This window comes from Durio zibethinus, chromosome 27 (assembly GCF_047325235.1).
Source record: "Durio zibethinus cultivar Kanyao isolate XHJ-2024 chromosome 27, ASM4732523v1, whole genome shotgun sequence".
NCBI lineage: Eukaryota > Viridiplantae > Streptophyta > Magnoliopsida > Malvales > Malvaceae > Durio > Durio zibethinus.
The window spans coordinates 6,867,589-6,873,532 of NC_143188.1; the positions used below are offsets into that span (position 1 = coordinate 6,867,589).

The 5,944-nt window shown below is 30.5% G+C and overlaps 1 pseudogene; it reads right to left on the minus strand.

The window, feature by feature from the left end:
• Positions 1-3,149: 3,149 nt before the first annotated feature.
• On the minus strand, positions 3,150-5,727 carry LOC111280190 (putative GPI-anchored protein At3g06035; annotated as a pseudogene).
• Positions 5,728-5,944: the final 217 nt, after the last annotated feature.

A 5,944-nucleotide genomic window follows, 5' to 3' on the forward strand; every position in this document is an offset into this window, starting at 1 on the left:
AACATTTGATGCAATATGTAATTAATCCTCTGTATCCTTCTAGATTTAGTTCTTATCATGGTCAACCTTCTTAAGTGGCATAGGCACATTTCCTTGGGGCATATCTATACACACACCCAGGGATGCCATTTATAACTGCATAGAGGCATATCCAATTTTATGTTAATCCAATCTTTAAAGAGGAAGCATTAGAACTGATTCAAGTCCCTGATTTTAGATAAAGCTAAAGAAAAAAAAAGTCGAAGTTAAAGGTTGTAGAGACTAAAAGATACAAGTTCATAACAAAAGATGAATTTAATAGAAGAGAGATTTTGAGTTGTAAAAAGAATCAATTTTTATGACTCTATGAACACAGCTAGACTTTGCTTACTTTCCAATGTTGTAATTTCGCCTAATTTAAAGTGCCAAAATTTAAAAAATGCAATGGTACAAAGTGTCCTATGACCCATGTCACTATGTATTATCGACAGATGGTTGCTTATACTAGCAATGAAAAGCTGCTAATTCAAGTATTTTAAGTAATTATACCAGCTCTACTACTAGGTGGTACATCCAACTTAATAGGACTAGAATACATTCATGGAAAAAGCTTATGAAGGCATTTATTACTAATATCAGCACATTATTGATCTAGCCCCAAATCGCCTTTCTTTTCAAAGCATGGAGAAAAAAGTAATTGAATCTTTCAAAGAATATACGCAAAGTTAGAAAGACATGGCTACTCAAGTCCAACTACCTCTAACTGATAAGAAAATCACTGTTTTGTTTGTTAGCACATTAAAACTTTTGGCACAGTTATCTTTGACAAGATAATAGAAAATGTCATTAAAAATGGCAAGTTAGATAGAGGAGAGACCATCAATGTAAAGAAAATAGGGTATCTAAGAAAAAAAAAGTTAAGCTCAAGTTGTGAATTATAATAATCAATAGTTTAGAAGTTTTCTTAATTACTTGCCACCGATGTATCCAATTCATTATCCATCCATGAACAATATAACACTTTACCTTTATCAACATGTCTTGCCATATGCTTATCTAAATATTTTCTAGATGACTTTTCAATTACACTCACATGTACAGCACTACCACCGTACCCCTTACAAAACCAACCTTAAGACCTAAAAGCCAAACTAATGGTCTCATGGGACCATGAAATAGTAAAAAAAAAACCACTATCGATCCCATCCCAATGACCTACACCAATCTATTTACCCACCTTGTTAAGAACCACATTCTTGCTCTTATACATTTAAAGCCACTGAAACCTCTCTATCTGAAGTGATATAATCCTAATGCGCATTGTGATTATAATTATGAGAATGCAGATCATTCTACTAAAGACTATACTACTTTGAAACATAAGGTGCAAGGCCTACTTAAAGCTAGTTTCATAGACTTTGATACCAGTAAAAAGACTACCCTAAATGTAGGTAATAACCCTTATCAAACCATGCTGAAGCATCAGTGATTGTCGTAAATGTTGAAGTGCACTTTAGAGTCTTACTTTTAGTGCTTCTGACTAATCTTTCTCTTGCAAGTCACTCTAACCTCAAAGTCAGTTGCCAGATCAGCTTCTAGTAAAACATCTATTCACCATACCAAAGTACCATCAATAAGGTGACACTGCCTTAAGCACTATAGGCTATACAAATAGCAAATGTATTGAGTGTATTTGAATTATTGGTCCATTTTAAGATCCTGAAGATTGTGTTCAGATAGTATGATTTCAGTTTACAAATCAATAGAACATCTTGTGAAGAGTGGAATCGATCCCATATGTAAGGAATTTGACTCTACTGAATTCAAAAATAAATTTGTATAAAAAAAAAGAGTTTCTTAAAGTTATTCTAGCAATTGTGGAAACATATATCACATTTTTTACTTCATTTTCAAATGTCCATTAAGCCAACTTAACTTCAAAATGCCAACAGGAGATGAAAAAGTTTACGATTTTGGCTACACATTTTTTAGTAGGAGTATTGCTTATAAATAGGCCCATGGAGAACAAGGTGAAGTAGAACAATGAGAGTAGAAAAAAGATAGATGTAGAGTGTGTTATGAGAGATAATAGACAAAACCACAACATCAGGTCTATGGCTTCCTTAAGATAACATGATCCCAAGTCTTGAACATCTAAGTGATATCAAAAGATTTTCTTAACAGAGAATATATTTCTTCAACCTTGCATACAAGTACACACTAAACATAATATCAAGTGTACTTGTAGTCAAAAACAGAAGTGATCCAATCATACTTTTGTAAAGTTTTTAATTCGCATCTTTTCTTTTTTAACCTTTGTCAAGCTTTGAAGATGGAATCATTGTTGTTCCAATGGGCTTGACTTCACTCATGTCAAACTTTTTCAACATCTTCTTGATATATTTAGCTTGATTGATGAAAATCCCATGGGTTCAACAATATCAAAATAATAATGAAAGTTTACTCCACCCTTTAAGCAGGAAAAAAAGCAACACCAGTTCATCATAAATTTATGATTAATTTAAGAGAACAAATAACAAATTGGCTACTTAATCATTAAATTTTATTATTTTTGTTATTTTTGGATTTTTTTAAATATTTTTTGAAATTTTTGAAAATTTTATATTTAATAGTTATATTCCTTTCTCAATATTTCATATTTGTTTTATAAAATAAAACATGTCAACAAAAAATTTGACTTTATTTGAAATAATATAAAAATAAGGGTAAAAATATAAAATGAAACATTTTCAAAATTCAACATTCAACATTTACAGTTATCATATGATATATTTATATTCAACACTTAATTTTTGGTAAACTTCCAAGTAATTTTTACAATTCATATTTAATACTTTTCAAATTTGATTTTAAAAATTTAGCATTTATTTTTTTCAATTATCAAACAGAACCTTAGTGACAAGGCAACAAGAACAAGCAAGGGAAAAATAGACTCGTATGTGCATTATATGATCTTGCGTTATCCTTTTCAAAATGGTAAAAGGAATGATAGCATCACATTTCAAACTACAAAGAACGACATTCATTTATCTAAAGAAAATGCCTATATATGGTGATTCATAGTTTTCCTATCTATTAAAACAATGGAATATGGTCATTTTACTACCTTATGCAAATGAATAACAATGCTGCAAACAATAAAGAAGAGCTTATAACAAGCAGAAACTAGCCATTAATAGGAATAACAAGTGATAAATTAGACCAATCTCAAAAACCAAGCAAGCTACACTAGTAGCCGGTGCATAGCTTCCTTCAGGTGAGCTTGTTGTTAGAACAACAACTATCCAGTCCTCATCTGAACCAATCCCAACTCTTGTGTACTTGGTGTCATTGAGATTATCAGAGTATTGAAACTGTGTAAAGTTAGTAAGCACAAGACTTGGAACCAAGTTTGGAACATAAGCAGGCATTACTGCTACATCCCTTATGTTGGAGACATTCAAATTGTATTTGGCTAAAAGGTTTGGATAGTTGGCAAATTGTGGTTCAGTGCCTAAAATTGTGTTGGCATCGATGGAGTTTGTGCAAGGTTGGTTCTTGAATTGATCAGCTAGTTCACCAGTAAGGCACTAAGCATTGTCATTTTTCATAAGGGTTGTCAAGTTTAATGAAGCCTTATAGCTATTAATGCCTTTTAGAAGATTATCCTTCTCGTTTATAGACGGTCAAAATGAAACCCAGTGATTAGATATATATTGTAGAAAGGCTAAAAAGTAGTATTCTATGTTTTATAACAAATATATTTGACAGCCATTTAATTTTTTAAAGAACAAAAAAATAAGTTATACTTTAAGTGTTAATGAATATGCAAAGAAAATCAATTTTCTTCACTTTTTTGAAAAAAACCATAGCTACATGGCAGAAAAATTCTAGGAAAATAAGTTTATAATCCATACTATGTAGCTAAAATTACCAAACCACTAAATGTGAGAAAAATGCCATACAACTAATGAAATTACTCAAAAGTCAAACCAATTAATCCATACCAAGGCCAAATTATGCCAAATTCTTTCTTAACTAGCCAAACCTTATCAATCAACTTAGGATATTAGAGCAAAATATTTCTTATTCAATACAAGTTATGCAATTTTAGAATATGAGAACTAGTAATATTTTTCTACTGTCAAAGAATAATGTGAAAGCTTCTGGTTCCAGAGAAAAAAGTGTAGGGATTGATCAAACCTAGATTCTAGTGGTATGGCTGCACATCATACTTTATTAAAACCAAGAAATTATAATTTAGAAAATAGTAATAGCACAAACAAGTTTAGGAAGACTCTTAACTTACACCAATTATGTTAAAATAATAACTTGAGGAGAATTTAGTGTCAGAAACTCATAAATATCATCATATTGCCAATTGGTAATTCCAAGTTTGATCTATGATATCTCTTATAGATCCTTCAAGTAGGGCCTATTTGAACCCCCACTGAGTTTAGATTTGTTGTTTCATGTAAGCCTAGTTCTGATTGGTCAAGGTTCTTGGGTAAATTGACAAGGCAAGCTGATCAATCTCAAAGCAGATTGAATATTTATGAGCTAAGGTAATAACTTTAAAGGAAGGATTAACTTTTTAGTTGGTAAATGATTCTTTAAGCTTGAAATCTTAGACAAGTTTGTAGATTTAATAAATGGTTGCTTCATCATCTCTTAAATAATATATTTGGACATATGTAGATTATTAAAACCTATTATCTGTTCAGAAATACACATTGATATTTCAATGTCAAACAAAAAAGAAAAGCTATTAAGATATTGACAACTACCTCACAATTGGTTTATTTATTTACTTTAATGTTTTTTATGATCTTTTTAACAACCAAAGATACCAAATGAGCATTATACTTACAAAATTTTTAGTATGGCTATTTTTTAAATCCATTGGCTTGAACCAGAGGTAACTTTTTCCTATCTCATTGTTGACCCCTGAATGTTAAGATTTGAACGTATTGCCTGAATCTTCTTTAAGAGAAAAATATAACAATAAGTTGAAATGGTCATTGTGAACTTCTACAAGTTACTAAACTAGTAAATTTCTAACAAGATTCAAAGGGCATATATCACACCAGGGATCACCCTTTAGATATAATAAAGACATTGTTAACATATTGGTATGATGAGAATGGGAATGGTACTGGGTCTTCCCAAAATAGGCTGGATCAATTTATTAGGAAATCAAATTGTCATATAATTTTCTTTTCTAATAGAAAATAAGGAATGACAACTAGGATCAAATGCAAATATCAACAAGTAAAAGAATCTATGATATTCAGTCTTCAAAGATTCTAAATAACTATAGCAGAACACCATTTTCCAAAACATTGAAGCTAATAAGTAGCAAAATCACATTAAAAAATTTTCTATTATTTGCATCCATTTGAATTCTAAATTGGTTCATCAAAGCAATGTCCATCCAAAATACCAATAGATCTCTTGTATAAGCAAAAATATCTACATTCAATAACCACTAAACATGGAAATAAATCATATTTAATAACCATTTACAAATGAAAAAATTACATAGATTTCAAACAAATCAACAAGGTCAATGGTCAAACAACATTGCTTATGCAACAATGAAAATACCCAGATCCAGAAGTTATGAAAAAGAAAAAACAAAGTGATTAAAAGGAAAGAAAGGTGACCAATGTCACAGAAGAAAAAGGAGTTGAGGAAGAGAATGAAAAAGAGCAATGAGAAGAAAAGAGAGAGCTTTGAAAATGCCATTTTTTGCGAGTATAATAGGAGTTGTTGTCATAAAGGATAGTTGACTTAAAAGGAGAATAAGAGTTTGGAAGATTGTAACTTTTATTGCACTTATTGTTTATCTATTGGTATGATTAAGAGTAATATTAGTATTTCAATAATCTAGTTAGGAACGTTAGACGTCTAAAGAATCACTTGACCAAGAAAGACCAATACAAAACACAATAGAACAAAATGA